Source organism: Salmo salar, chromosome 20 (assembly GCF_965601325.2).
Source record: "Salmo salar chromosome 20, fSalSal1, whole genome shotgun sequence".
Classification (NCBI taxonomy): domain Eukaryota; kingdom Metazoa; phylum Chordata; class Actinopteri; order Salmoniformes; family Salmonidae; genus Salmo; species Salmo salar.
The window spans coordinates 11,896,172-11,910,181 of NC_138310.1; positions in this window are offsets into that span (position 1 = coordinate 11,896,172).

Here is a 14,010-nt window from a genome sequence, read left to right on the forward strand (position 1 = left end):
AAACTTCCAACTTCAACTGTATATAGACCATGAGGTTGGAATAATACTGTGAAATTGTGAAAATTATGATATGGCCCTTTTAGTATAAGAGGTTTTTGAAAAGACCGGCAGAAATATCAGCTTGTTTGGCTGGGTGGGGTTTTTGGACCACCTGGTGACATAAAAGTGAATAGATCAAATGTAACAAAGAGAGTTTTCCCTTCTCTCTGCCAATAACAGCTAGTTTCCGTTTACTCGTCCCTCTCATTAGGCTCCTCCAATTAGGCCCCTCTCTCACTCAGACCTATCCCAGATAGTCTTAGCAAAATTGTTGATTGAGAAATTCCATTTAGCTAAGAAGTTATTTTTGTTTCTTTTTGACCATTTTAATTGTAAACAATACAGTAAGGTTCTTAATTGTTACTCAGAAATTTGATATTGAGATAAAAATGGCTGCATCGGACCTTTAAATCCATTTAAAGTATGGTATGCTAACTAGACAAACTGATTTATTCTTTTGGTAGGCTATTCTATAATTGTAAACAGGTCTTCACAATGCAAATGTTTCTCTTTGAAGTACAACATCGTTTGCAATGTTTCAAGATTTCCATTAGAATCCAGTGAACAAGACCATTTTTAACGCGAGAGCTCTTTTGGAGGCAAAGAAATGATGCCATCTGTGCGGTAACTGTCAGTTTTCATGGCTCTGAGGGTCCTCCTCCTTCCTGTGCATTAATAATGTAGTGTGTTTTGGAGTGATGAGTAAACAGTAAACAAGATGCTGATCCATCCAGATGAGATGACCTACAGGATGACATCATGACCAGATGAAGGGCATTGATTGATGCAAACTGTGAAACTGTGAGTGATTATTATGAATCTCCTATTAAATTTTCCTGAAGAGTAGCTGAGAGATCTCAATTACCTCCACTATGGTGTTAATTCACTCGACTCCATAGTTTTTCTATCCCCTACCATTAATCCACATTTTTTTTCATAGGGGAGTAAGAAATATCAGACATATCAAAATGAAGACAAAAGGCAAAAACATTATTGTAGGTTGACGTTTATTGTCATGAGTCTTGTCCTGGATGCAGAACTGATCGATTTCCCTTTAGATAGGCCAGCTGCAAAGTCCAAATTGTCTATATTGTAAAAATTCATGAAAACAAAAATGTGCTTTTTGGTCTTAATTTAAGGTTAGGGTTAGGCATTAGGGTTAGCAGTGTGATTGAGATTAGGGTTAGGTTTAAAATGAGATTTTATGACTTTGTGGCTGTGCCAGCTTGTGACCACTATGCAGAGCTGCTTTCAGAACAAGATTCATGATGAAAAACACTATAGGAACTATGACCTATAAGTCAGCGAATAGATCGTTGCAGTTTGGACTTGCAGGCAAACTAGGGCCAGTGACTGAAAGGTCGCTGGTTCTAATCCCCGAGCTGACTAGGTGAAAAATCTGGAGCAAGACACTCAACCCTATTTGGTCCTGTAACTCTTGATAAGAGTGCCTGCTAAATATGTAAATGCAATTTTGTGAGCAAAATAAATTACCAACTGTACTTTCCCATACCAACTTAGGCCAATTAATCGTCTGGTAAGCTGGACAGTATAAAGGAAACAGCATGCGATTCATTAAGCTAACACCCAGCAACCTGTGCAGTGTCCTCCATGGATTTAAATTGTTATAACAGCGGCTTCATTTTGTTGTCAAATACAGAAAGGCTGCGGAAAAACGTCATGGACTTCTATCAGGAGAGAGGACACTTGGTATTATTAATAGTAGCAGAGCCATGACAGTGAACAGAGCGGGGCCTGTATAGGGGCCTTTTATTCCATCCCCCTCCACCCCAACTCCACCACCAGCTTATGAAATATGCACAACGCAAACAGAGGTGGGGTTGATGCAGGGACCTGCTTCCACCACAACTAACCGCTACATGTCCAGGGCTATTACTTATTTATAAGACATGCCGGATAAGTGCCAGAGTGGCCTCGCGTTTTTTCCTCATTGCCAAAGGGCACTTTCATAACACTCTGTTTACATTTCAAGTGCTGGGAGAGGAAAACGATAACAAAAAAAAGCCCCAATTAGTTACAGTGTCCAGAGCATGGGCCGAACCCTGCGCGAGATGACTCCGATAAATTTTTGGATGTGTCATAGGACTCTACCCATAGGCCTCTGCTGGTCACTATCCAGGCTTATTAGAAGGGATACATTAACTACCTTTCCATAGGTCCAGTCTCCCTTTGAAGCCATTTGGGTCTTAAAAAAAATAAATCAATACTTAGTTGTATCATCATCGCTAAATGTACACTAGAATTAAAATGAAGCAGTGATTACTTAAAGTGTTATATTTTCAGAGAAAGGCCCTTCATGCCCTTTAAAATTATGCTAGGCTGCATTTACACAGGCAGCCCAGTTCTGATCTTTCTTTCACTAATTGGTCTTTTGACCAATCAGCTCTGAAAACATCTGATGTGATTGGTCAAAAGACCAATTAGTGGAAAAAAGTTCAGAATTGGTCTGCTTGTGTAAACACGGTCTTACATGCTGACCAGACCGCTCGCTCGCGCATGTGCGTCTTCGCACGCATGTTGATTTTGCCCACCCACACCAGATGCGATCAGGACACGCAGGTTGAAATATCAAAATGAACTCTGAATCAACTATATTCATTTGGGGACAGGTTGAAAAGCATGAAACATTTATGGCAATTTAGCTAGCTAGCTTTCTGCTGCTAGCTAATTTGTCCTGGGATATAAACAATCCACAGATAAAAGGGTAAAAGTTTGTTTAGAGTAATCTGTCCTCCTTCAGGCATCTTCTTCTTCTTTGGACTTTATATGGTGGTTGGCAAGCAACTTTAAGGTGCATTACCACTACCAACTGGACTGGAGCGTGGACCTCAGTTCATCTTTCATTCACCCACATGGGTATATGCTCCTAAAAACCAATGAGGAGATGGCACGTGGGTACTGTATATGCTCCTAAAAACCAATGAGGAGATAGCAGAGGCGGGACTTGCAGCACGTCAATCATCACAAATAGAACCCTGTTCTGCTTTTAGTGCCTAGCTACGCAGACGCTCATTGACGCACGCGAGCAGTGTGGGTAAAATGATTGAATAACATGTATGTGTACATTTATTTTGCAACGCTCGCGCACGCCACGCGAGCAGTGTTGTCACCATGTTAGTGCTCTCTTTCAATTATGTCCTTGACTATAATTATTTCAAATACATTACTATTTCAAGAATTAATGACTGAGTCATTCATTCTACAAATTGTAATGTTTCAGGGGTGTCTAAATTGTCCAATTCCACATGTAATTTCGTCCATCAATTCCATGTAATTGTAAATTAATACTATTATTACTTCAACAAAGACATCACAGGCAACAGGGATTTCATAATACCCATCCAGAAGATAACTGTGGAGAGTACTGGGGCTTCAGAAATGTGGCACTTTGTAAAACAACAGTCCTTCCCACTCACATACAAGGCGAAGTGGGAGGATTCATTGTTATCAAGTACTGTAACAACCCTGTTGATTCCTCCATCCCTTTTGAAAAGTAATACAGAAACAATTCAAATATGTATTGAGAGTGCAAAGCCAATCGCTAATTACAAACTACCTGTGTATCTAAACTAAAGATCAAATATGAGAATTTCAAACGTAACCTGCCTTTGCATGAGACCACATCTGGTGTAGTTGTCAGTCTGCTGAACAGTGTTTGGCTCAGAACCAGGTTGTTGAATCTTCAAGGGAGGTATATGGAAAATTAGGTCATTCTGTAAAATATCTTTGGTGGTATTATGCCTGTTTACCAAATAAACAGTAAAATACACAACAACATATCCAAACGCTCTTGACAGGATAAACAGGTGTTGATTTAAAAATATTAATACACTCTTGATTCATATCAAATTCATTTGTAGATCAGTACAATATTTCAGTGTATGTAGTTGACATTGTGACAGGCAGCTTCCAACATGGTGATGTAGGTCAACTTCTCTTTCAGCTTTGCCTCTCAGTCTTTCAGCAGACTCAGCCATGCCCAGTCTGTCTCAGGACACCACCAAGCTCAGGGCTGCCAGTGTCACAAGGGAGACACACACTCTGACAGAAGCTGTGCCAGTCAGACCTCAGACATGTCACCATACTGCACAGCCAGCCGTCTGTCCTCCCCAGTCCTCCTCTCCTCCACACCCCAAACCACCACCACCTATAGATCCAACCCTAACCATGCCCGGTCCGGGCAACCAAACCACATACAATTTGTCCTCCATCCATCCTTCCTCTACTTTCCTCTCTCTCCATCCGCCTCTAGACAGACAGGGGTGGGGTGCGATGGAGGCGTGCCATCGGCGTCCTTGCCTCGGCCATCTGCTTGGCGAGCCTTCGGAAGACTCGGCATACGTCTGCCAGCATTGCCAGGGGTGACGGTGTCCAAAAACGCGGAGGCCTGCAGTAGAACCTTAACTCAGTATCACCGGGCCGTCAGGCATGATTGATCTGGTCCATTTAGCCGGAGCAGCCAGCTCCAGGGGAGGCCTGGTGCTGCTAAAGCCCCATCCAGCCCTGCTTCCCCTACATAACATAAACACCAGGCAGGCCACTACACAACCTGGCTAGCTGGCCCAGACCCTCTCTCTCTGCCCACTGATCAGTCAACATGCCATCGCATGGCTGGCCCTCTGTCACTGCTTACCCCTCACTTGTCTCAGTGTCAAGTCATTGCTTGACTATAACAGATTTTTCAGTTAATGATGTTGGGTTCTAATTCAAATACACTTTATGATATATTAAGCAACACCAATGCTAATACCGGTACCATGACTTGAATGGGATCTGAGCAACAAATGCTAAAATGTGGAATTTCTGCCACAAATGCTAAAATTAACTAAAACCAAATCATGGATTGCTATCATACCTTGTCCATATACTGCTTCCAGGGTAAAGAATCCAATGTGGCATTTTGTAATTTGGTGGAACTATTGATGATATTTCAGAATCCAAGTTGAGTTTTGGATGTGATTATATGCGTTTTATCATTTTATACATGTTTTGCCCATCAAGTCCCATTCACCATTGTAAATTGAAATTACATATTTTTGTAGGCACTAAATTCATGTTTTTTTTGTAGGGTTCTTACATTATTTTCGGCGGTTATAAAATGATCTATGTGTTAAACACAGGCTTAAGCGATCTGATTTGTTTCGTTCTATGAGATGCTCTTCATCAGGTAACATCACTTTTTGTGAATTTTAAAGCATTTATGTAATCAGAAAAAGCACACAAAGCATATAAAGGCTTCATAATTCATAAAGGTCATGCTAACTGACTGATATTATCTTATTTAACAAAATGTAGAAGATCTCCTAAAACTGTTGACCTCAGACATTATTTTCAACATTTATCCCAAATGTCACAACTTCTGCCGAAGTCGATGCCTCTCCTTGTTTGGGCGGTGTTCGGCGGTCGACGTCGCCGGTCTTCTAGCCATCGCCGACCCATTTTTCATTTTCCATTTGTTTTGTCTTGTTTTCCCACACACCTGGTTTTCATTTCCCTCATTACGTGTTGTGTATTTGACCCTCTGTTCCCCCCCATGTCTTTGTATGGTAATGTTTATTTGTAAGTGCTTGTGCACATTTGTTTGACTGGTGCGCGTCGGGTTATTGTGCCCATATTTTGTATTTCGTATGTCGTAGGTTTTACTATCTGACTTCCCTGCCACCAGTTACGCACCCCTTACACCAAAACCCCATTCTTTCCCTTGATTTCCTTCATGTACAGTACATAACTTGCATTCATCTACATATCTACCTCAAATACCTTGTACCCCTACACAGTGATCTGCTGCTGTTACTCCTTGTATATAGCTCCATTCTTGTGTATTTTATTCCATGTGTTACTATTTTTCCTTTTGTTATTATTATTATATATATTTTTTTACTCTGCCTCTTTGGAAAGGTCTCGTAAGCAAGCATTTCACGTTAAAGTCTACACCCGTTGTATGTGACAAATAGTATAAATGTTTATTTTACTTCCCCAATAGGAATGTCCGAACAACCCAGAGGTAACTCGTTTCCGTTTTTTAGGACTACAAGCTGGTGAGCTCAATGGGAAGTCATCATACCATAGTTTGATTGGTCTAAAGCAGGGTCATATCATGCTGCTCATACATATTGTAATGTACTACCAATTAATACTGGTCAGAGGAGTGGTGGCTTTTTATCTGACCTATAAAACTGGGATAATTCACAAAGCAGAAATATAGAATGGAATTCATCCATAATTAGTCCTCCAGTCTCTTTTTAAATATTTGTATTAGTCATAGTTGAAACCAAACTGCAGAAATACACAATTGGCATCATCCCTGCAGGTTCTTACAGTTTGAATTTATATCCCAATATTGTTGTCTATTTCCCATCTTATGCATTTTCAATTCCCTTTATTGCTTGGTCTGTATTCTGGTTTGACTGATCCCAGGACATTGGTGACTCGTTACAACGGGATGAGTTACATAGACAGAGAGGTCATGGCCACAGCCCTTCATCCAGTTGCTTTTGCGCTCTGTGTGCATTACGTCACTTTGAAATAAAGCTAGGCTAAAGCTCTGACTTCTCAATGCTCCCTTTTAACAACACCCATGTTAGTCTGTGGGATTTTCTCACCACAAGGCTTTAAGGTTTTCCTTTACTGCTCGGGAATTCAACCACATCACACAGGCTTTTTTTTCATCGTAGACGTCTGACTGCCGAAGATAGCTGCTCCATTTCACTACATAAATATAAAATAATTGTAGATTTACCGTTAAAAGTAATGTGAGGTTTACTTGATTTGCCGATATCGATGTGGCATTTAGCTGAAAGAGATGCAAGGTTTTAATTGAGAGAGTAATGATACAGAGTGTTTGGTTTCAGAGCTGGGTTCAAGAGAGAAATGGACTTGGGCCATCGTCCATGCAGACTAAGTGAAGTCTAAAGAACTCTGGGAAATTGTTAAGATCAGGGAAACTTGCATGTCCTTTCAGTTAAATATTTTAAAAGAGGAGAGTTTAAAGCTTTTTCTCTCAATATGTATGTATCTCTCTCTCTCTCGCTATCTCTTTCTCGATCTCAAATGGTCTCTCTCAAGCTTTTACAAAGTGCCTTTCCTGAAAGAGGCGTTATTGCACAATCAAAGATACTAGAATGGAAAGATTAGGTGAACACGTGTGTGTGTGTGTGTGTGTGTGTGTGTGTGTGTGTGTGTGTGTGTGTGTGTGTGTGTGTATTTTCACATTATGAAATGTCTATTCCATACTTTAAAAAAGTGTCTCTCTTGTGGATGTGTGTGTATATCTATAGATTAAATGAGGACACATAGCAAAGTGACAGCATAAGAAACCCTTCATAATTAGGTTGAATAAGGTTAAACCCGTAATAGACACAATGGACATGAAGGAAATAAGTAATTTATCATTAATCAATTCATTAATCAAGCATCTTCACTTCCTCTGTCCAAGGCAGCAGTCGGAGGGCCGAGGGCTACTTGGGGGGGCCAGCCAAAGACTACCATGGCAACAGTTGGCCAAGGCGAACTGGTCTGGCAAGGAAGTGTGGGAGAATTGTGCCAGCAATGAGCTTTTCTCATGTGAAAAAGACCTATGCAGCCCCAGTGAGAAATCCATCAGTACAGACAGAAAGCATCCGGGACCTGGCGACAACAACAGAACACTTGCTTTGTTGACGTAATAAGGTACCATTTCCTTCTTTGGCCACTCTGTTTTATAGTTTTTTTTATCTGATCATACTGGAACAATATACTAAGGTCAATGAGGGTATAGAAGTTTATGGGTTTATTTATTTTCTTGTTGTTTTTTAATGATGAAAGGATTTATCTTTATTTAGATACAGTATGTAGAGGCGGGTGGCATTTTGGCGAATCCTCTACTTGTTTTTCATGTGTTTAGTGCTGCAAAGCGTGTCAGCAAATAGTTTTAAGCATGTCTCCATTTGTGACATCCCATCACAGTGTAGTATGAAATGGTCCTGAAGTTGAATGAGTCGCTAACAAAAGCTTGCGGGAATTAGCACATGGAGGCACATCTCCAGAAAGTGTTTATGTTCCTGTTAAAGCCTTTCTCTGGCAGAAACGATTACATGAACGTCTCCCAGTTATTTGTTTTCATCTGAACATTTGGCTGTGGGGTTTATCCATCTTGACAAGCACATAATATGACTTTCGGTGCTCTGAGGATGAATATGAGAGAGAGTGAAAGAAGGAGAAGAGAGAAAAAAAAAGTTAAGACAGCCTCTGTGTTTTACTCTTATTTTTCACTCTCCAAAGATGTGTTGAAAGATCACAATAATCCCCTCAAAATGACATTAGTCTTCACTCCTCTTTGAGTAGGAGGTATGCATCTCAGCCAAATTACTGAAAACACTCTAGGGTGTTGGGAACGATGTGACAAACAAAGTTTCCGAAGTAATTTGATTATGTCTGAAAAAGTATAAATGTGGAATCTTCCTAGCGTTCCACACAAAGCCAATTAGATAGAAGCCCTAAATGAATTTGTCTGTGCGACACCTTGACCTCCTAATCAATCAAAAAGTAACAGGTTCAGGGCCTGTGAAAGCTGAGGCCCTATTGCAGCATGAGCAGGACCATGCCCAGTGTCTTCTAATAAAGACTGGATTCTACTGCTGCATAACTGTACCTATGAGCTAAGTAGGAGGATTGTTTGACCTCCAAAATACCACCAACATGTAAGCGCAGAAAGAGGTCATGGCTTGTACTGAAGAAAATGAGCTTTGCACTTTATTCCATTATTTGTCTATTTGACAAATTGATGTATATATTGTCCTATGTTAGGATGTGTGGCTTCTCTATCACCCAAATCACATGGAACAGAGTGAAATTTACAACCAACTAATTTTGAACATTTCCCCCAAAGACATGAGGGTACATGTCATATAGCCTTGGCACACAATAAGAGGGTACATCAAATCAAATGTTTGTTACATCCGCCGAATACAACAGGTGTACCTTACAGTGAAATGCTTACTTACAAGCCCTTAACTAACAATGCCGTTAAGAAAAATAAGTGTTAAGAAAGTCTTTACTAAAATACAATGAAGAAAAAGAAAATAGAAAAATAACAAATAATTAAAGAGCAACAATAAAATAACAGTAGCAAGGCTATATAAAGGGGGTACTGGTACTGAGTCAATGTGCGGGGGCACCGGCTAGTTGAGGTAATGAGGTAATATGTACATGCAGGTAGAGGTAAAGTAACTAAGCATAGACAATAAACAGAGTAGCAGCAGCATAAAAATGGGGGGGGGGGGGGGGGGGCAACGACAATGCAGATAGTCCGGATAGCCATTTGATTAGCTGTTCAGGAGTCTTATGGCTTGGGGGTAGAAGCTGTTAAGAAGACTTTTGGACCTAGACTTGGGGTTCCGGTATCGCTTGCCGTGCAGTAGCAGAGAGAACAGTGACTTGGGTGGCTGGAGTCTTTGGAAAATTGTTAGGGCCTTCCTCTGACACCGCCTGGTATAGATGTCCTGGATTATTATTTGACCCTGCTGGTCATCTATGAACATTTGAACATCTTGGCCATGTTCTGTTATAATCTCCAACTGGCACAGCCAGAAGAGGACTAGCCACCCCTCATAGCCTGGTTCCTCTCTAGGTTCTGGCCTTTCTAGGGAGTTTTTCCTAGCCACCATGCTTCTCCACCTGCATTGCTTGCTGTTTGGGGTTTTAGGCTGGGTTTCTGTTACAGCACTTTGTGACATCAGCTGATGTAAGAAGGACTTTATAAATACATTTGATTGATTGATCGATTGGATGGCAGCAAGCTTGGTCCCAGTGATGTACTGGGCCGTACGCACTACCCTCTGTAGTGCCTTGTGGTCGGAGGCCGAGCAGTTGCCTTACCAGGCGGTGATGCAACCAGTCAGGATGTTTTCGATGGTGCAGCTGTAGAACATGTGCCAAGGCTATACATGTTGTATAGCCTTGGCACAGATATACAGATCAGCAGCAGGAGGACACATTATTTTATTATTTTCAACTATTAGCATAATAATAGACATGGGATTCTTCCATAATGGTCTCCTTTACAGCCAACTCAGATTGGGTTGGTTTTAGGTGGTTAGGGGTGTTTATCAATGTCAAAAGACAAGCATAGGAGCGTGTGGGGAGACACTTTCAATTGTAGGTAGGCAGCTTCCCTATAGGCCTGTGTTCACAAATATGTTGTATGTTATTATGGAATAATCTGATGTATAATGAGTAAGAAATGATCTATCATATATAATAACCAACACCAGCTGAAAGCTTTATGTACTGGAAATGAAAGAACATGAACACAATTTAACACACTGTATATTTGATATTATCGGCCTACATATAAACATGCTATAACATTTGAGAAAACTTTAGTAATGGGTCATTCATGGTTATGAGTGTATAAGCAGTTTTCTGCTTGCCAATCAACAATTATTATTTCTGTACCTTGGCATTTTATTGTGTTCAATCATGAAAAAAAAAAAAAAGTTCATTCACAGCCTTCCTTGTAATCACATTTTTCATTTCGATAGAAAGGTCAACAAGCATAAAAATACAATATGGGAGATCTTTCACTTTACCCTGTAAAACTAGGCAGAGAGAAAGTAAATGCTGTTGCTCGCTGGATTGTCTAATAATACACTGTCTCAGCCAGTTCAAGCTGGAATAGGCAACACAAAGCAATACGTGGGCTACTTTCTCCCCAGCAATGCGTTCGGAAATTACAGACAGAGAGCTGCAAAGTGCTTATGTCTAGTCCACCAAATGGAGAGACTGGGAGGCTCAATTTGAGTGCTCCGCTCAGACCCTCAAATCACTGCCAAGATATACCACCGACTTCTCAAGCTGCTTTTACTTTCACCAGCCCACTGTTGCAGAGCAGAGAGGGGTGAATGGGTTGAGTTGTTTTTTTGTGTGTGTATTGCTATGTAAGATACAAATCCTTTGTTTCAGACCCTGCCGTTCATTTCCCCCCACGATTTTAACACACTGTTTTTTTAAATGGGCCTATATTACATTCATTCATACATTTGAGGAAAGTCATGACCGCCATAGCAGAGATGTGCAATTGTAATTGCACCTACACTACAGCATGTCTACGCTCACCATCTAAAGAAGATGTAAAAAAATGATGTATTAAACAGAAGCATAACACCGACTTCTCCAATCTTCCTGGCCAGGTCAAACCTTGAGTGCCAGTTACAGTGATTTCTTCAGATTATATTCATTTGGAGATTTTGGATTGAATATATGACAAATAATTTCCCATTTACTAATGCAAGTTGACTTGTTGGTTTGTACATTTAAAGAAACGGTGATAATGGAATTACTATGGCTCTATGGGAGGAAATACCAAATCATTTTATGGAAGAGACTTCACTTTTTAATGAGAAGTGTGGCACTCTGTATTTTGATTGTGAAGAGTGTTGTCTCCTATAACTATGCAGTCAGTTGCCTGCCTGTCTGGCTGCCTGCCTGTGTGTGCGTGCATGTGTGTTCCACAATTCACTTCCCCAGTCTGTGAAGCAGTGGATAATTAGCTGTCTTATCAGCCTGGGACACGGGCAGACCCCTCTCCAGTGACAGGTCATGGAGCCCGGACCAGCAGGAGGTAGGAGGGGGGGATGAGAAGACGACAGGGAGAAAGAGATGTGGAGCCAAAGGAGGAGAGAAAGAGAGGGGTTGCCAAAGGAGTAGATAAAGATAGAGGAGACGCGAGAGAGGGGAAGAGAGATGGCAGAGGGAGAGAGGAGGATAGTTAGGGCCGGTAAGGACAAACCAGCTGCTCTGGCCTATCAGCTCCTCGACGAGACCTTGCTCCTCATTAGCATACATTCGAATGACAAATGTGACCAGTTTTGGCAGAGACTAATTAATTCACGAAGAGGGGAAAAAAAAATCACTGGAGTAAGACTCCAAATCCTTCACTGCCTCATGGATGAACAAGTGTTAAGGGGGAGGTGTAGAGCTAGCTATACCCCTGATGGTGTGCTTTCATTACACTTTCTCAGCACTTGCTTTTCGGTCTATTTGATTGCTCTGTGTGCGTTATTCTGTGTTGGTGACCTTTTAGGCCAAGTCTGCCTGTGTTCGAGAAAGAGAATATGGTACTGCTGTTGGTGTTTGTATGTCTCATGAACAGTGTGAGTGTGAGTGGAAAGGCATAGCTTTTGCTTGTGTGCAACAACTGCGTGTCTGCATCTGGGCACGTGTTTTCGTTGTTGTGAAATTCGTTCGATTGGTGGATTGTGCTCAATGTGTCTCCACACACTGTACTTTAGGATCTGATGGAACAATAGAGAGTCAGACTGCTCCGCTCCTCTGCTGTGGACTCGGTCTGTCTGTCTGTCTGTCTGTCTCTCTCCGAGCCCACAAACACTGTGGGAAAGAATAAGTGCGCCACCTTGTGTTCACCGGATCAGCAATAATAAGTAGCAGAGAAAATGCTTTGACTCCTCTCATATTTTGGACCGTTGATATCACAAAGGTTGAAATTATTTAACGTAATACACCAGAAATGGAATTGTTTAAAAAGAAAACGTAAGTCAGTCAAGTCACTCATATAGAGCGAGAGATTAAATGCATTCTATCCACTATGATATTTAATTTAGAGCCACCAGGTGTTTACCCAACCAAGGGTGCTGGTTTTATTGAAAGTCAGAATGACATTTTGAACACCAACATACAACCTTGCCTCTGGGGGCTCATGCATCAGAGCTCAGAATCTCTGCAAGGCAGGAGAGGGAGAATCCGTCACATTCATATTTCTGCCCTTCAAGCGCTGCCGGATCAGAACAGAAGTGTCTCCCTGTGCCTCCTTGGTTTGGAATAGAACTAGCCAATGTATGTATCAGCACTGTTAAGGATACTGCGACAGTATGTCAAGCAGGGAGATTAATGTGTTTTTTTCGTTCGGACAGATGTAATCTGTAGTCCCCTCTCACTACAGGTGAGAGGGGACTTGTCTTCCCTGTGCCAAGAAAAAAGCACTCATCCTTTAATACATTGAAAAAAGGATGGCTTAATGTCTAATGTTCTTAATTTATAAGCAGTGCTGTGGATAGTGCTCATTAAACTGGCTTCACTCTTAGACAGTTCACATGCTTAGCCTCTTGCCCATGACAGCCCCAAAGAAAGTAGCCTGTATTGCTCATGTCAGAGTAAATCCAGCCTTTTGGCAAGTGCCACTGGTATGGGGGAGCCTAAATGATCCATTTGAATAAAATTACCGATACTGCCTGGTTTGTGCCCCAGCTTGTGTTTCCCATCAGCCTCCTTGTTTTTCCATTTAGAACAGGCTTAACTGGCCTGAACATCTGGCCCTCATCAAGTCCAGGTGTTCCCTCACTATACAACACACACTACCATGCTGTCTGCTCTGCGTCCTCTCTCTCTCTGGTGCAAGTGTTCTTACCAAATCCCTCGTAAAAGTATATGCAGCGCTTGTTCAAGTGCTCTCTCAACCAAGCTGTTCCTGCACAGCAATTACGCCAAAACAGTTCATGTTGTCCAATGTGGTGTATTTATATCGAACACTCTAGCCAGTTTTCTGTATTTCAGTTCCAAGGAACATCCTACTCAGAGCACCAAGCCATGAGTGAGAGCAGTGTTCTCCAGGTGGCAGACACAGAATGCTACCCACCGACCATTACCTAATACCCCAAGACTACACCTGTAAAACACATTAACTTGACCCAACACTGAAACTAGGTGGTATTCTTTTTTGTCTTTGTTATTTCTGACAGTGGCGGGACAGCTAAAGCCATTTGAAAACGCTATAACCAGTGAGTTAAAAAGGGATCAGTCAAGCAAAGCCACGACTATTATGGACCTAGTATTCATATCTTCACATGAAGTCGTCAGAATTTCCATACTGTATATGATTCCTCTCCATTTGAAAAGCTACAGAATGAGGCTTTGTTGGGGAGATCTCATATTCTCGCAATGTTCCAGTCTAATGGG